At 50.7% G+C, this 18,300-nt stretch overlaps 1 protein-coding gene across 11 annotated transcripts in view; it reads left to right on the forward strand.

Moving 5' to 3' along the window:
- Positions 1-18,300, forward strand: part of CACNA1E (calcium voltage-gated channel subunit alpha1 E) — a 171,241-nt gene that overhangs the window by 20,003 nt on the left and 132,938 nt on the right. For 4 of the 11 annotated variants that reach the window (XM_065842406.2, XM_065842407.2, XM_065842409.2 and 1 more), the window contains exon 1: positions 17,382-17,633. The exons of 1 other annotated variant lie outside the window; for it this stretch is intronic. The gene's annotated coding sequence lies outside the window, so the exon portion shown is untranslated. Of the gene's footprint in view, positions 1-17,378; positions 17,634-17,867; positions 17,962-18,300 lie in introns of those variants that run through there. 6 more of the 11 variants (XM_065842405.2, XM_071810005.1, XM_071810009.1 and 3 more) reach the window with 4 other exon arrangements.

An 18,300-nucleotide genomic window follows, 5' to 3' on the forward strand; every position in this document is an offset into this window, starting at 1 on the left:
GTGCTGGGCTGTCCTGCTCATCTCAGGGTTCCCTCTTGGCTCTGCTTGATGCTTGAAGGCACGGAGCATGGTCAGATTGAAAGAGCATCTCCTGCCCTGCTTACAACTGAGGATGCGGAATTCAGGTGCTTGATCCTGTAAAGTGCAGGGTGTGGGGCTGGTGGGTTCTGTGCTGAGTTCGGGGGGGTCTTTCCCACATGCCATGCTGTTGAAGCTGGGGTCCTGTGACTGCTGTAGCATGTGGCACTGATTGTAGAGCAGGGTCCTTTGCCTGGCTGTATACAGCATTTAAGTGCATGGAGTAGCAAACAAGTAACTCTAAAGGATTTTTTGCATTTTATTTGGAGGCACCACTTAATGGTCGCCTTGCACATATCACTCCTTTGTGACGCCTGCACCAAGTCCTGATTTAATTCCAGTACAAGTAATTGCCTCCTGCTGCCATCAAATGCCTCCCCTTTCCTCTCCTCTACTCCCTGTAAGGGGTGTATTTTCCACCCAGAACCCCCTTTATGATCTTCCACCCCAGTCCTGGCACTGTTATGGTGGTGACTGAGGGGTGCCCTTTTTCTTGGGGAGCACCAATATCTTGTGTCTATGAAAACCCATTGAATCCCCAGGAGGTGGGTTTTTTTCTTTGCACTGCCCAAGCACTAGATTCCCTTTGTCCTGACTGACTTTAATTCCCCACACTGGGTATGTTTAAGTAATTTTCTTGTACTTCTAGTTACACAAAAATTGTTATGCCAGTTGCATTTAAGTGGTACAGTTGCCACCTCCTTGCCTGGGGGCTGACGGCAGGCTGTGTAAATATTTGGTGTTTTTGCTCAACTGACAGCAGCCTTTTGGTTTCTGCAGCCCACCTTGGCTGCTGGTGTGCTGCGTGCCATGGCCTCGAGCCGGGTGCCAGCAGGGGCTTGTTCCCTGGTCTCCACGGGTGGCTCTGGGGGCTGACTTACACCCCGTCATAAATATCACTGGTGAAGACTGGGTGTGTTTGCGTGTGAGAGAAGTGAAGTGATGCATGGTCTGGCTGTGACAGTGATCAAGAGCAGGTGATTTTTGCAGGTGAGTAGGACTTTGGGGGCCCGGTAAGGCTGGTTTCTGGTGGGCTGTGGAGGGGAAGCAGGGTTGTCTGTGAGCTCTGTCTCCAGTGGAGCATCCCCTGTACCCACCACAGGTGTTTTTGCTCAGAGCTGGGGGGTCCTGCAGCCCCTGGGTGCCATGTGCCTGGCCATGTCCCCGCATCCTGTGAATCTGCGATGTGTTTCCTCCATGGCCAAGCCGGCAGATGGGGCTCCTGCCCAGGGTGAGCTGCTCCGGAGGAGGCTGGAGAGCTGGGCATCCGTGGGCAGGCAGCGCTGGCGGTGACCCAGGGACGCTTCCTGGCCCCGGTCCCTCGTAAAAGGAATTTTTCGGTCTGTTGCACAGGCTTTTTTAATTTTTTTTTTCTTCCTCTTAATTATGTCACAACAGCTGAACTCATCATTTCCTCGAGGGTTTTCTTGCGGCGCTGAGCCTTGTCACACACGTGGTCACTTGGGATGAAGGAGTCCCAACCTCTGCTCAACTTCACCTCCCATAGCCTGGCCCAAAACCCACTTCTGAGCTGCTTCTGGCCATGCAGGGGGAGGATCTGGGGTGAGGGGATGTTTGGGAGACCATTTTCCCCTTGGGAAGGGGATCCTCATGATGGGGTTGCACCAGGTATGCAGTGAGTTGCAAGGTCTCAGTGCCATGGGCTTGGTGTCTCCATCCTTGGAAGTGTCGTTAGAGGCTGAGCTCTAGGTGGGACCAGGTCAGAGGACAGGCACACAGCCCCATTATCTCCTGGGCAGGCTCTGCCAGCACTGGAGCATGGGTTTGCTGTCTGTTTGGCATCATCTTCTCAACCTTTTTTTTACACTCAGAGTGGCCTCCAGCCAGGCACTTGTGATGGACTTGAGGTCAGGAGGATCCTGTGGCTGAATGCTCACACCACACAGTGTCCCCCATGTGCCTGAGCACCCTTGTGCTGCTCTCCCCACTGTGGCCATCTGGGATGTCCTACCAGCAGCCACCACCTGGTACCCAAAGCTGTCTCCTGGCACTGTGCTCTCACACCTGTCCCTTTGCAATCCAGGAGTCCAGTTGTTCCAGGGTCTCCCTGCTCCTCTCTCTGCCAGACCCTGTCGCCCTCCCACCCCTTGGCACCTGTCCCTCTGCGAGCATCCAGACACAGCATTTATTTTAATTGTTCAGCAACATCTCCTCCTCTGAGTGATAAATTACCCTCTGCCATCTCCAAAGTAAGAAAATAAAAACCTCATGGGCATGGAATGAGTTGACTGAAATTAATGATTTTCTTGTTGTCTTGCTCGAGCTGTAAAACAGCCTCTTCCAGCCGCTGTCATTCCTGGCTCCTCAGTGCTCTTGTCCTGCTCTGCAGCTCCCTGGGGAGGTTTCTGTTTGCCAGGGACTTGGTGTGTTGAGGAACAGCTGGTTGCATCTGTGTCAGGGGCACCTGGGGCCACCAGGCAGCTGGGAGATGGTCATTAGTGTCATTAACTGCTCTGCTGTCTAGAAGAAGAAAATCACTGGTGGCCCGGAGAGGGTGTGTGGGAATTACTTGGTTTTGGGCTCTGTGGGATCTGTGGTACTTCAGCTGGAAGCAGCAGGGGCCAGGTAGACAGTCAGGGAGACTTCTTGTGGCAGGGTGCTGTGAATGCTTTAAAAAAAACCCCTATAAGCTCAAGATGTGGTCGAAAAGACCATGGAGGGCTATTCAATAAAAACACCCCCCTGCTGAACCTGGGAGAGCATTTTGGGGCAGCAGCTCTGTGTGCTTATCCCATTCTCATCCACTTCTCCAAGCCTGCTGGCTGTGGCAGGAGGTGGGATGATGGGTTAGGCTTGGTCTGCATGGTCCAGCTGCCCTTCTAGGTCTGAGGATGTCGGGTCCGCTTTCTGCTCACACTGCTAGCATTGATTTGGGGCTTGACAGGAGCTTGTCTTTGTGCTCTGAGAGCTGCGGGATCATCAGAGGTGAGGGCATTGCCCCGCATCGGGCTGAGGAGGCTGGGGACTATCTTGCTGATTCTGCAAATAAGAAGCAACTCATCATTTTCATTAGCTAAATGCAGATTAAAGGCTCCTGGTGATGACATTAGGATGTGATTAGGTGTATTAGAGGAGGTTTATGCCTTTCTGAAGCATATAGAGGATGGGATGCAGGGCAAGGCGGGCTCTCAGAGGCAGTGAGTCACTAGCCCATCCCCACTATGTGCCACATCTCGGTGCCAGGCCGTGGGAGAGCCAAATCCTTCTCTCCACTAGTTTTGCAGACAGAAGGCTATTTTTCTTGCTGAGGGTTTCTCCTGGCTGGCATTGGTTGCAGTGAATTTGAGCAGTCATTTTTCACATCTGCTGGGGATGACAGACGCTGCCTTGCATGGCAAACTTGGGGACTCCCTCCAAAAAATATCTGGGCAGGTCTGCCTTCCTCCTCCGCTGGGTCTGAGCTGGGACAGGCCGCTCGTGGAGATCCTCAGGACTGCGGAGCACTGGCAGCTTTGTGATTTGTTTGAAGATTCCCCCTAGAAATAATGGGTGGCTGAGGGGGGCTGAGCAGCTCTGCCAAACATGGGTCTGAGGGAAGGAAACCTGTGCAATATGTCTCCCTGCTCTCAAGATACTGTTATTTGCTCTCCAAGATGGGTACAGAAGCCAGCAGCAGGAGGTTTTAGCCTGGAAAGGCAACTCCCCTCTCCCTTATCCCAGCCCTGCAAAGAAAAGCTGGATTTAGCAATTTTCCTCCCTCCCTCTGCACCCCCCAGCTGTGAGCAGAAAACAGCTGGAGCAGGAACCAAATTGCTCCATGGGGGCAATTTTAGGGACTATTTTCCTGATTTTTTTTTTTTTGGCATGTGGATATTCAGGGATTCTGTCCAAGTACTTGCTGGGGTGGCATCCCAGCCCCACCAGTTCTCTGGAGAGCAGCCCTGTGCTCGGCACGATGTCTCAGGGTGAGAGAAGTCACACACCATGCACTGGGAACACTGGTGTTGAGCTGGGAATGCAATGCACTGAGAGTAGGCTGCTTACCTGGGAGGTTCTGGCCATTTTAGGCTGCAGACCTCCTGCCACAGGTACAATAAGGTCCACTTGCACTGCAAGGTAGTGGAAATGGCCTCAAAATAAGTGTAGGTATAAAGAAAGGTGGAAATAATGAGCAGGATTGCAGAGTGGCCCATGTGCTGGAGGTAGATATCATGATCTTCTGTGGGTGGGAGGGACCCTGCTCTGAAGTTTGTCCCTGTGTGACTCCTGGGCCCACAGCCCTGCTCTTGGGGTGACTCGTGACCTCAGGTGCGGCTATTGGAACACAAAAGGGTTGCTACTTCTCCTTGGTTCCCCTCTGTTTTGACAATAGCACCCAGGACGTGAGCCCCTGGGCAGCAGCTCCCTGGTGGACACCCCTGTGAAAGCCAGCAGAGCAGACCAGACCACCCTGGGGGATGTCTCTTCCAGCCCCGGACAGCATGGATGTTCTTCACTCTACATGTGGCTGTTGCTTTGTTTGCAGCTCCATTGCGTCTCTGCTCTCAATTAGCTGTGCGCTGATGAGTTCCACAGGTTAATTGCATATTATCTAAAAAACAAAAGAGAAGATCTGTCTATTGTTCCGAACTCATTGTGCTTTGGTATGAATTCAGGGCTGTTGTTTTCATCGGCTTTTGTTACAATGGAGACAGCAGAACCACTCTGAGCTCCCTACCTCTCATCGTGCTATTGCTGGCTCCCATTTCCCTGCTCTTCTGTCTCACCATGGCTGGGAGCTCTGTGGTCACCTGTTGGTCTGATGCCATGGTCCTCTCCTTGCATGTCCCCCATGGAGCTGGGACGAGCGGTGTGCCAATCCTACCTAAAGCTGGGGCTTCCCCCAGCACCAGTTGAGCCATGCTGGAGCTGATCCCACCACAGCATCTCTGGGCTCTTAATGCCACCACATGCTTGGGCTGGTCCCTAGTGCTGAATTTTGGGTGTGATGAATATCTGTCACTTATTTTTCTTTTGTACTGGAGGTCCTCATTGGTTTCTGATGGATCAATTCACTTTATGGCTTAGGAGGCTGCTGATTTGGTTTTCTTAACGTCTTGTTGAAGGAGTTTTGGGCTGAAGCATTTGACAAATTAAGATAAATTGCAATATTCTGTTTTTCTTGGGATTCTTGCTGTAAACTATCTGTAGCTTGAAGAAACAGTTCCAATGGAGAAGGCTTTCTGGTGTATGTCTGTTGTGGGTTCTCCTAAGGGCCTGTAAAATCCTGCTTTCATGATTAAATTTGCCTTTGTTGCTGTAACAAAACTGTTCTGCAGTTATTTGGATGTCTCTTAAAGGTGGAGGTGACGCCTGCTATGACATGATCTTCTCATGCCGTGGTGTGAACCCCCTTTGTAACTGAGAAACTGGACTTTTTTGGGGACATAGGTGTCTATGGAGCAGGGCACAAATTATTTTGCTTGGTATGTGTGGCATGGGAAGGCTGCAGACTGCCTCATGATGGGTATGGGAGGAACTGGGGGGAGCACATATTTAGGGGAGGTGGATGAAAGTTCAGGTTGCATCCATTTTGCTGCTTTTGAGCTGACAAAACAGTTTTTCTCCATTAGAAAATGTCAGCGCTTCAGCACTCGGCTGTCTCAGATAGCAGATGAAAAGTGATTATTCAGTATGGAAACACTGAGTTGCACTTTGGAGTGCTCCTAGCATTGGAATCCTTGCGTTCCCAGATGCATCAAAGTGATCTGAAATGCTGGACCTGAGCAAACTGCAGCTCAGAGCTTTATCTCCCTCAGCAGCACCATCAATGGGAGGGAGCTTTGTCTGGTGGCTCATCCCTAGGAGATGCTTGGGCAGAGAAATGCAGCTTCATTTGCCATCACAAACCTTCACTTCCCTCCTAGGTTTGCACTAAAGACCCCTAGACAGATCAGAAATGTGGTCCTGGGGGTACCTGAGGCAGTATCTGCTGTTGAGATGAGAAGGGGTTGGTCTTTCCTAGGCTTCTACAACCTTGGAGTGGTCTTGGTCCCCAAAAGGGCTTTGTAACCTTAATGCTCCATGTTGCAAACAGAGCCTAGAGCTTTTGTAAGCTCTGCTTGCTCTGTGCTCCTTCCATTTGCAGGGGAGCGAGGAGGGACAGCCTGGGAGTCCCAAAACAGCTGGTGCCAGAGCCTCCCCCCACTGTACTTCATCTTCAGTCTGTGGGCAGAGGCTTTTAATGGGATTTCGGGTGGTGATGGCTGCATCCATCTGCCTTTCAGCGGTAGCACAATGTCCTTTCACTGTCTGTGCTTGCTAGGCTTTCTGCTGCTTTGGGGTGTCCCGCTTGGCTCGTTGCTCTGGCAGCATCTCCTCACAGGGAGTAATTAGCTCTATGCTGGAACAGTCAATATTGTAGCTGCAGTAAATGGAGGGGAGCATGATGCTGCCATGTGCCATTGCGGGGGGATGAGACCCCTCCAGGGGAGCTGGCCAGGCTACTTCTCTCTGCTGGTCATAATTACAGGCTGGCTTGGCAGGAGATCCTGTGGGCAGGATCAGTCCCACGGAGCAGGAGATAGCAGGAGAGTCATGGCTTTCCCTGTAAATGAGGCACCTCAGGGCTCGGAAGAAGCTGTTCTTCACTCTGGTCATGCCCTGGTCCCAGCCTGGCAGTGAGCTGGGGTTGAGAAATCACCTTTTGGGCTTGGAAGATATTTTTCCCAAAGCAGTGGGCTGTGTGGTGGCCCTAAGGGCTTGTGGCAGCCTCATCCGGGGAGGGCTGTGATATGCTAAAATGACTTGGGGTGCCCATGCACCCACCCTCCAGGAACATATGGGGCTGAAAGGCTGTGTTTAGAGCCATATGGGCTATAAGAGATGAGCAGGAGAGGTCTGGCTTGGGGCTATAGCTACCTTGTGGAAACTAAGAGGGCTAAAGCCACCAAAGGGGTTCGTTTCTCCATGTGATGGAGAAACGGTCTCAGGAGCATCGACACAGCACTGTTGCTGTCAGTTGAAAATATGGAGAGGAAAAGTAGCCCCCTTGGTGTTCATTGCAGAGCGGGGAAGAAAAAGGAAATGAATGTTCTCCTTGGGCTTTTTCTGAGGGGATAAGAGAAATAACAGGAGCAGGAAAAGCCAGGAGAGGAAGTGATTAATATGTTTAATTCACCCTCCAGTTCCTATTATCACTTTTTATTTGTGCTACACGGCGGTGTTCGGAGACCCAGCTGAGATCAGTGCCCCACATGTGCAGCTGCTGCTTTGCCTGCAGTGAGGAGGATGATGAGCATCCTTCATCTGCAGGGAAACCAGGCCATGGGGTGGGGAAATGGAGTAGGAGCTGCACTGAGCTTTCCTCCTTATTTCTTTAAGGAAATGAGCAATGGAGAGGGAAAGTGATTCCCTGGGGGGACATGGCATAAGTTGCTCTGATATAAATTGCTCTCCATCCCTGGATGTTTCTGCTACATTTGGGGCCATCCTTGGCTTTTTCCATCATATCTATTGGGCTCATGACAAACATCTCGGTCTTCTGCTGGCCTAAATCTCAAAGGTTTGTGTTTGGGAGCTCTGGTAGTTGTATCTCAGGTCTCGCCAGGCTGAGTAGCTGGGAAGTTGCCTGGCAGCAGGAGGGCAGCTGCACCCCAGGTATGTGAGCGTGGGCTTCAGAGCAAGAGAAGTGCATGATGTGCTCTTCATAACTGGTATCAGGCACTGGGGAAATGGATGGAGTTCAAAAAACACCCCCACAAGGCAATACCTTGTGGGGCAAACATTTGTTTAACCCTCTGCTGCTGGCGCTGAAGTAGTTTGCCACTGAACAGAGATGGCAAGAAATGAACGGCATTTGTATCCTGCAGACAGCAAGATAGGTCCTTCTGTGGCAGCAGGCTGGAGATGGGTTTTGCTGGGGTTTGGGGACATAGACCGCTCAAGTGGGGCTGGAGCCCTGGGAATGTCCTTACCAGGGGTGGCTCTAACACCTTGGAGCTGGTGGGGCTCAGCAATTTCACAGTAGGTGGTTGTTAGCTTACAATGAAATGGAAAGTTTGAGCAGTCTTGTGCAAAACAAGTCTAGTATAGTGTATTCATTAAGACAGTGCAAGAAGAGGGTTTTTTATTATGTAGGAAACAGTATTTCCTTTTAAAGGAGCCTATATCTGCCTCCTAAACACCCTTTTGTGCTTAGCCTGGGTACTCTGCAAGACTGGGGCTTTGCAAAGCAAAATCCCCAAGGGCTGCAGTGCAGGTAGGGAATGCACAGTCACATGGAAGAGCAAAACTTTTTACAGGCTCTAACATGTTCCTGGGGCGGGTAGCAAAAATGTAAGCACTTATAAGGTAACAGTTCTGTCTGTTCTATAGCATGAGTGATGGTACTGAGGCTGCTGGTGGCAATGAGCCATGCTGTCCCCAAGGGCAGGGCTCGTTGCTGAGCCCTGCATCCAGCACATCCTTCCACCCTGGAGAACAACTGGGAAGGAGAAGCTGGTCCAGGCTCTCACAGCTCAGGGGGAGGCAAACACAACCCAGTTTGAAGGGAAGCCACCTCCATGTGAGCACAGCGAAACCTTTAATGGGATCCAGTGAGCCATGATATCAATTCTTGTTTGCTAAGCAGACATGCTGTTCTGCTTAGCATCAGCATCGTATGGCCCATCCTAAATAAGGATTTATTTTGCAATTATCTGGGTTGGGATTAAGTGGATGATCTTTCCGAATACAGGGAGCGATGGGCTAGCTGAGCTGCTGTCGCTGGTGCCAGCCTGCGCTGCTCGGTACCAGCAGCCCCATGTTCGGAGGTGCCTGGTCTCGCCAGGGTGTTTGAGCAGTTTCCCAGCAACAGTTTCCTCAGCTCCTTGCTGCCTTCAGCTGCAACTGCCCAAATCTGAGCTGCAAGGGAACGTGTGGGGGGAGAAACAGGCAGCGGAGCAAACTGGCTCAATCTTCTGAAATCCTGGGATTAAAAGCTGAAGCTTCTCACTGCGTTCCTCCGAGCAAATCCATCAGCTCTTCCCTTTTTATTATTTTCTTTTTTGTGTGTGTGACAGCTGAGTCTGATGTGTGTTTCCTACTGTTTCTTTGGCTCTCAGCTTTTCCCTCCCCATACCCTCTTTACCCATGGGAGTGCTGTTTCCATATGAAGTGGTGCAGGCAGCCCTGGGTATCTCCTCTAAGGGGAGACGCCAGGGAAATATGGAGCAGCTTTCTGCTGGGGTGAGTCCAGCCTGGGTGATGTGGGGAAGGCAGGAAAGGGAGGTGAGAGCTGAGGGACCCATCTGGGCTGAGCTCTAGAGAGCAAATTAATTTTCCCCTTGTTCCATTGCTCAATCCAGGTCTGTATGTCTACATTTTAAAAACAATGCAGTAACTCCTAGTGCCTGTCAGCTGGGTAACAGCCTGTGCTCAAAGCTGATACCTGTAGGCACCCATCATTTCTGTATCTCCCTCACCCTCTTAAAATCTTAATTCTACATGTAGTTTTGGGACTGCAGATGCCCCCTAAGCACAATAATCTTTAAAGGTGGACTTCATCACACCAGCCTTGTCCTAGAGTAGCATGTATATGTTAGTTCTGCCTGGGTGGTGTTCAGCGCCCATGAACAAACTTGGCCATTGCCCATCTGCTTGTCCATGGCTGGAAGCAGCATGCTCCTGCACTTTTCCATATCATTTAGCCAGGTGAAAGCAGATAGTATATCTGTTACCTTGTGCCCTGCTGATACCCTGGCTGGGGCAGCAGGCTTTCCACCCCTCCTAGGAAGTCCCAGTTGGCCCTGGGCTGCTCCAATAGCACAGCCTGGTATCCTGCTGGCCACTGGGACCTGGCCTGGCATACTGGCTGCTAGCTGGGGAAAACTATGGTGCCTATGTGCCATTACAGCTGCAGGCTAATGTTTTTTCCCAGGGGTTACTATCTTTCTCTGGATTTAGCAGAATGATCTGGATATAAAGTTCCTCAAAGCCCCCTCATTTCTACTGACAGGCATACTGGGAGAGCTGTATTAAATCTGATAAGAGCTGGCTTGGAGATCCCAGCTTTCATAAGTACAGCTGCTTCTGTAATGCTTTAACATTACAGATTACAATGCTGCTCCAGCAAGCAGAAGGATGAGAGGGATGTATAATAGCTGTGGTTTGGGGTATATGCCAGTTTAATGTGAGCAACCTGGGGATTAGATGGGAGCACTAGGACTGACGGCTATGGCTGTGCATCTCCTTGCCCATTGCTCCCCTCCTGCTCCTGCCTGGGTGATCAAACCCACCCCCTGCTCCAGCACCCTGCTTAGCACAGAGATGGCACACAGGATTTGCATTCATGGAGACTGCATATGATTTGCCTAAAATTGAGGTCTTTGGGGCTAAAATACTAATTTCCTTCTGACAGGAGTAGGGATATAGCGGAGACTTTGTAAGATACCTTTCCAAGAGGTAATATGGGAATGTACATCCCCAGAAGCCTTGACTGTCCCACCAGGAGTGCGATGCAGAGAGAAAAGGTCTGTTCAGTGTGGAGAAGAGACTGCTCGGTGACTGGGATTAGATATGAGCTGCATCAGGAGGAGAGATATGCTGAATAAACCTAGTCAGCGTTAAAGCTCTTTCCCTGTTGCTTGTATGTGTCTCTGGGTGCTTCCTGCAGCGATATGTCCTTCCTGCCTGCTGGCAGGAGGATCTTGTTTGGCTCTGTTTAGATGTTATTTCACTAATATTGTTGTTTGTTGAGTGTTGGAGCTGTGCCTCACAGCCTGAGCAACCCTGGGGAGTGCTGGCTGCCAGCATGGGCAGGATCAGCCCCCAGGACATCCCCAATGAGTAGGCTGGGCACATTAAGTGCTTGGCTGGGTGTATTTGGGACAGGGATATCGTGTGGCTTTTGAGTTTCATGTAGTTCCCTGGTCTGGAAGTTGGGGTGAAGATCAGCCTGTGCCCAACTGCTGCTTCTGCACAGGCTAGGGACAGAAAAAAAATGGGAGGGATAAAGGCAGATTGGGCAACTTGCAGCATCCTCCATCCTGCTCTTGCTATGGGGTGGATGTTACCCCAGCCCCCAAACATCCTGTTCATCCTCTGCTACCCTACAAACTTAGTTCAGAGAAGGCAGAACTGTTCATCATTGACTTTTTTTTTTTTTGAGCTAAACCCAGGTTTAATTTGTAGCAGATTATGCCAAACTTGCTGCTTACTGCAACTGAAGAAGATACTGAATCCCCCTTCATCTGCTGTTTTATGAGTGCAAGTACATACAATGTTAAGTCAAGAATTTCAGCAGGACTGGCTGAGGGCTTCTGGTAGTGGTGGTTGACACTATGCCAGTTTCGAGAACAGTGAGGATTGCAATGCTTGCCTTGTGCACCAGGTGACTGGAGCATGTCAGCCTCTCAACATCTGAACTTGGTTGAAGAAACATTGAATGGCTGAGTCTTGTCTTGCCCACGGACTTGAAGGTGTCAGTCAACAGGTGGTCAGAAAATGGGCCATAATGAGCTAACTTGGTGTTGCTCATTACATTACAAAGATAATACTTCAAAGTGATGATTTACGAGTTATGCTTGGCTTGAATAGGAATTATATTAGCAGACCTCAAAGTGGGTAACCAGTCCAGATGCTGAAGTTGAGAGCAGTGCCACTGGACTGCCTGCCCTGGGGATTCTGTCCTCTCTCCAAACACACTGGATCCAGCTGCAGCTTTTGGATACAGAGCAGGGATGGGTCTGGGGAGTCACCTTGCTGTAGGTACAAGCTGTGGGAGTAGGTGAAGAGGTAACCGGGCAGCATCTTTGGTCTGGTGCAGCACTGACACCCCACAGCACTTGTTTGGGTTGTTTTTCCTGCCATGTGCAGACACCAAAGGGCTTTGCAGAACAACAGGCTATTGCAAGGAGTTAATTGATTTTTCCTTCGGATCCTCGGGTCTTTTTTTGCGATTGAAATGACTAAAACGCAGCCACAGGCTTCCCAGTAAACAATGAGCAGTTGGTTTCGCATGGCTTCCTGTCAAAAATCCCAAACTGGAAAGGCAAGAAAACAAACAATCAGATCAGAAAGAAATGGGTTTTTGGCACAGATTCCCTCCGTGTTGACTGGGCTGTGAGACAGACCCTGAGAAATAGCTCAGACTTTAGTCAAATAACTCAGATGTGAGTAAAGTGGGGGTGAAATGGATAAAATGTTCATGTGCTTAAATCCAGGCGCCTGCAGTTGGAGAAGAGCAAACCAAGGGTTGGGGTCTCTCTGTGCTTTCCAGATGGCAGATACATTTTAAACACAAGAGGCATAGTTATACCCTGGGTACTGAAGCAGAACAAGTGCCAGGAAAATGTTTCAGTTAAAAGACAGGAGTTTGGAAATTGAGAGTGGCACTTGGTTTATAACCAGAATATAAACTCAGGGTCTGAGGTGGAGCAGCAGCAGGGCAAAGGCATCTCCTCTGCGGGCTCAGCTTTCCCAATGACAGGTTGGGACCACTGCCTTTCTGCTCATTAACCTAACTGACAAAAATTATCCACAGCATCTGGTGTGGGGGGAATTTGCTGCTATTTTTTCTTGCAGTTTGCAATAGCTGATGGGTGAATGAGTTTTGTGTTGTGTTTTTTTTTTCAACCAGAAGACAAATTTAGTGTTTCTTGAGTATCCTCTTCAGAGCGCAGCTTCCTTGCGATTCAGCTGGCCAGAAGTGTGGTCCCAAAAACGAAGAGGTCCATGCTTTCACCTGCCCCCCACTGCACTCTGTTATTTATCTTTGTGAAGTTTCTGTTACTGAAAAGCATTTTCCAGGGAGGATTGTTTTGTTTTGGAAAAGTTTCTACTTTGGGCAAGTTTAGTCTCACTTTACATAAACACGCTAAGACTTAATCCATTTCTTCCTCTTTCAGGCCTTGTTACCGTGCTCATATTGTTGAGAGAGTGTAAATACCATTAAAGATGTTTCAAGTTTTATGGGCTTTCCTGTTAAACAGAACTGTGTATTTTGGCATATGCAGGCACTGGGGAGTAAACCTTAATGAAGGCATCAGGGATAGCATTTGGCATTTACTAGAAGGTGCATTTATTTTACTTTTTCCCCCTCTCTGAGGCAGTTTCACAGGTTTCTGTGAGTTTACCAACCATAGAAGTCATGCAGTGACCCTCACCCAACTCCTCTTCCCTATGGCAATTGCAGCCTCCTCTCTCCAGGAGAGCAGAACTTGCTCACAGTGGAGGTCTGTTGGCCTTCTGATGGGTCTCTCCAGTTCTCAGTACTTGATGGGACCAGCAGACAACTGCCCTTGTTTAAAATACACGTGTGTATTTAGCAAAGTCTGCATCCCAGCTGAGGACAGCCACTGGAAGGGCTAAATACACACTGCTCCATTGTTTTTAAAGATGTCTTCAGCTGACCTGTGCTTCGTGTCCTCTTGTCTCTTAAGCTGTGTTTAAAATACATGTGTGCATATTTGGTAGAAAAATATGCAGGTCAACTTGAAAGCGATGAGCATGAAACTCAATAAATGAGGTGTGTGTCTAGGAAAACAAGGAACTGGACTTTTGGACCCAAATTAGACTAATCAGCTCTACAGGTAGGGATGGCCCAGGAGAGAGCAGGGTGGTACCACACCATTAATGTCCCCTGGGATGCAGGGGGTGGGTGATGTCCTCCTGCCAGGAGATCTGCCAGCTGCAGCTTCCATGGGAGGGGAGTTGGTATCTGCATGGTGGTTTCTGATGTGTTGTGGGTCCTAAGCAGAGGACAGATGGATAAATGTGGGACAGAAGCTGGGCTCTCTCTTGCAGGCACTGTGGGCATTGCAGTAGGTGAAGGAAGAAATCCTGGGTGGTCTGTACCACCCCCCAAATAGCTGCTGGTCCCCTCATGCTTGGTAGGAATCAGTGTAAATCTACCTCGAACCAGCCACTGACTACTTGGAAAAAAAAAAAAGGGGGGGGGGGGAAGGAGCATATCTTGCAAGGGGCTTCAAACCCTTCCCCTGTCTTAGAATGGGAGCTGCCTTACTCAGCTCATTCCATGTTGGGGTTTGTCTGATCTGCTCTTAAATCCTAGCAACTCCCCAGATGTCTATCCTGAAGCTTAAATAATCTTTGGTACTAAGTTTTCTTTTTCTTGATGTCTACTTTATAATTTACAGCCCATTTCTTCTTGTCCTGTTCCCTGCGGGATTGCAGCACAATTTATTTCCCACAACCTTTTACATAATTGAAGACTCTCATGTCTCTTCTGCCTTCTGATTTCCAGTCTAGACAAACCAGCTCTTTTGGGCTTTTTTTGTTGTTGTTATTTTTCAACAGGTTGTGTTTTGCTGCCCTTTGTGCTCTCTCTTTGCTGCCCTCTGAACTGTCTCCGATTAGTTCACATCTGAAGTGGTTTTGGTTGTACCTGTGGGGAAGAGGAGGAGAAAAACTAGTTAGGCTTTTGTTCTGTGGGGAAGGAAAGCAATATTAAATAGCCATAGTTCCTCAGGGTTACTCTACACAGTGCTGCTATATGGGAATAAGAAGGTAGGATGAGAACAATGAAAATAGATCAAGTCCAGGTAATGTCTGCAAATAAAATGGTGCTGGGTTTGGGTGATGGGCTTGGGTGTCTCTGGGTGCTGCCATGAACCTCAGGATTGAGCAAAGTTGGATATTCCAGGGTATAAAAGATGCTCATTTCTGCTTAGCTGGACTTTGCAACTCTGCATCTTTTTTTGGTTCTTTCCAGCCAGCACCTGGGGCTGCAAATCCGCACCCTGCGTGCTTGCCTTGCCTTTGCACAACCAAGGGAAGCTCCTGTGAGTGAGCAAAGCTCATGGGGAGACCCACCTGTGAGTGGGTGCTGCTGCCTCTGCTGCTCGCTCCCCCCGGATGACAGCAGCTCGGTGCTGGGATGTGGGCACCACTCCTGACGCCGTCGCTCGGTATTTCATTCCTGTCTAGCTGGGTGGTGGGAGGAGATGCTCCGCTTTGTCTCGGTGCTGATCAGGATTTGTCTTTTCTTTCGGGATGGGGAAGCTGATCTGCATTTGTGTCTAAGCATCTGTGGGGCTGGCAGAATTATGCACGAAATGAGTTCTCGGGGAGAGCCTTGCTTCTCCTCCCCCTCGCTGCACTAACTGGGAGCTGCTGTGCCTTGGCGCTTACCAGGGAATGCAGAAGGGCTGTGCGGAGCTGAGGGGATGGAAGATGATGGAGACGGGTGATGAATGAACCCTCAGAGTTCAATTACCCCCAGCTCCCACCACGAGCAGGTAACCATGGAGACATCTGAATCCAAGGCATCACCAGTCCCTGAGTAACTGTGTGTGTGTGTGTGTATATAAATATATATATATATATATATATATATATATATATATAAAATTCAAATAAAGACCCTGGGCTTGTCACTGAGAAAGCTGTCTCGGTGTGTTCGTGCTAGCTGCTGTGCTGGGATCATCTGAGTTGCAGGGAGGATGTGCAGGGCAGGATTTGGGGGCATGGTGCATGCAGGGCTGTGTGTCAGATGGTGTTAAAACTGCTTCTTGTGGGGGGCAGAAAGGTGTAGCGTTAAAGGGAGCATTTGCATCCCTACCAATGCCAGCTTGTAGCAATAATATAGGAGACATGGTGAAGAACGGGGTTTCTGATGTGTTGGCCCTCTGGCAGTGTCTTTTCCCTTCCGCACGTGCCAGAATGGCCTTGGTTGGGCTGGATTTGGGATTTTGGTGTGCAGCATCCTGGCAGTTGGTTGAGGGATTTGTATGCATCCCAAAGAAGATGAGTACTTGCAGGTTTTCCCTGTGCCTCTTCCCAGAGATGCTGGGGCAGGAACACACTCAGAGAGTGTGAATGAACTTGAGTGCTGAAAGAGATGTTTAAATGAAGCACTTGTCTCCAGGATTTTCTTCCTTTAGCTTCGTTCAGACTTAGGGATGAAGGTTTTAAAGAGACAGTACACAGGCTGGGTGGCACAAGTGGAGGAGGTGGCTGGGAGCCTGGTTCTGCTGCTTCCCCAGCCCTGGAGATGCCAGTAAAGCATTGCAGAGCAGTGTAGTGTCTTTGCCAAGCAAAAGTAACACAACCTTCTCCCAAAGAGTCTGCTGCCCTGGCTCTCTGGGGTGATGTGTGCCCACAGTGCTATTTGTAGCTGCCCCACAGGGCTGAGTATGTGCTGAGGTAGGGGCTGTGTGCCATGGGGCAGCATGTGCTGGGACTCATGGCAAGCATGAGGACAGGGACAGCTTTGGGACAGTGTTAGCAACCCTGCTGGTGCCCAGTCCTGGAAGCTTCTGAAGTTCACGATGCTTCTGGGCACTGCCAAGTGGCACAGATTTGCTGGGATGCTTTCCAGTGTGGTGGAAGGAAAGGGAAGACCTGGAGGAGCACTGGGTTGTCAGGGCATCTTGCCCACTCACACAACCCCCTGCTTGAGGCTGCAGTGGGCTGTGTCTCAGAAAAGCCAGATTTTTGGGGACTTCTGTGCAAACCAGCTGGGCTTGTGCTGAGCTGTATCATGCTAAGGTAGAATATAAAAAGAGCTGTGTGCTACTTTAGTCCAGCAGCCCCTTGGCAGCATTGCTGGGCAGCTGTGGCAGTGCTGTGGGTCTCCTTGACTGAAACACAGAGAACCTGTGTCACCTCCAGCTCTTCTACCCTGTACCTTCAGGTCCAGTTGTCCCTGGGTGCTGCCCAGGAAGGCAAAATGAAGCCCAGGTAGGAGAAGTGGGGATGCACTTTTGCAAACATGATTTAAGAAGAGGCCTTGGATGCTGTGGGGTAAATCTCTGGCTGATATGGAGGATCATGTCCCTCCATGTCTCTCCTCCCCACAGCTGCCCATGCTTTGGGTGCTGGTAAGGGGAGGTCTTGTACTGGAGAAGGGTAGGGAGCACAGAGTTATATTTTTGTGTGGATATGTGGTGGTTGGAAGTCTTGTGCTTGCTTTCATGTGGGAAGAGCTGTGGAACTGTGACCCAGGAGCAAGGTGTATGCAAAAAGGGGGAGACCTGGGCTGCTAAACTGGGCTTGGGGAGCACCAACACTGGCTGCAGGGCAATGTGGGGGTCCTTCTCCAGCAGTCCCCAGCGTGGGACCAAGATAGTAAAATCAAACGAAGGAGCTGGGGTGCAGGTTTCTGGGTGCTGCTGCTGGGCAGGCGGCTGGTCCCGGGGTGGGCAGAAACGCGGCTGTTTGCTCGGTTGTGCAACCTGTTCTTATTGCCAGCGGTATGTGTGTGTGCAAGCGGGGAGGGTGTATGTGTGTGCAAGGGGGGTTGCCTGGACGGTTCCTGCTCTGTTTTGGCGGAGCTTGGCTCTTTCCCTCCTTTGTTAGCCCCCGTCTGCCCCCTCTGGTATATGTGCGAGTTTCCTTTTCTCCGATTGTCAGAAATTTCTTTTCCACTGTGTAGGCAGGAGACAGATTTTAACTGTCTCTATTTTCTCCTTTTTTTTTTTTTTGTATTTCGTTTTATCCCCCCTCCCCCTTTCCTCTCGCGTTCCTCCCTTCCCTGCTCCTCCTGTCTCTCCCTCCCTCGCTCCCCTCCCTCCCCCCGGCTCTTTTTCTCCCTTTCTATTCGAAATAATGTCTGTGGAATAATATCCCGACCTCGCCCAGCTCTCCTGCCGGAGCCATGCCTTTATTGCCAGGTAAGCGGTGGCCGGCGGCGGTGGTGGCCCTGAGGACCTGCCACCCCTTCTCCCAAAGTAGACAAACCCTGTCGCCGTGGGGACATCGTGTGTGTGTTTCCCCCCCCAGCCCCCCACTCGCTGCTACCTGTTGGAGACGGCAGTCCCCGCCAGTTGGGGCTGTCTCCATCCTCCTCCTCTCTTTGAGCCATTCGGTCTCCCCTCCCTTCTCCGACGGCTTTTGTCTCCTCCTGCCCGCCGGGGATGCGCCGAGCCCCGGGCGCACGTTGCGCCTTCGCCTCGGGGAAGGAAAACGGGGGAAGGAGCCGGTGGCAAGCGGCGGAGAGAGGTGGGCTGGGTGTGCCGGGGAGCTCCCCTCCTTCTACGGGAGGATGGGGCTGCGCTTTGGGAGGGGACCCCAAGTTTGAAGCTCGACTCCCCGTTTTACCCCTTCCCGAGGGTTTCTCGGCGCTGAGGCTCGGCCGTGGCGGGGAAAGCAGCTCTGCCCTGACAAAGTTTTTATTAAGGTAGCCTAGGAGCGGTGGGAGTCCCGGCGCTTCGCTTAAGGTGGTTCTCCGGCCGGGGGAAGGGGGGCCGGGGGCAGCCGGTGGGACCCCGGGCGGTGCGGCCGGGCTGCGGCTCCGGGGCCGGGCTCAGCTGGTGGGGCTGAGCGTCCCGCTGCCCTCGG

Source organism: Patagioenas fasciata, chromosome 6 (assembly GCF_037038585.1).
Source record: "Patagioenas fasciata isolate bPatFas1 chromosome 6, bPatFas1.hap1, whole genome shotgun sequence".
Lineage (NCBI taxonomy): Eukaryota > Metazoa > Chordata > Aves > Columbiformes > Columbidae > Patagioenas > Patagioenas fasciata.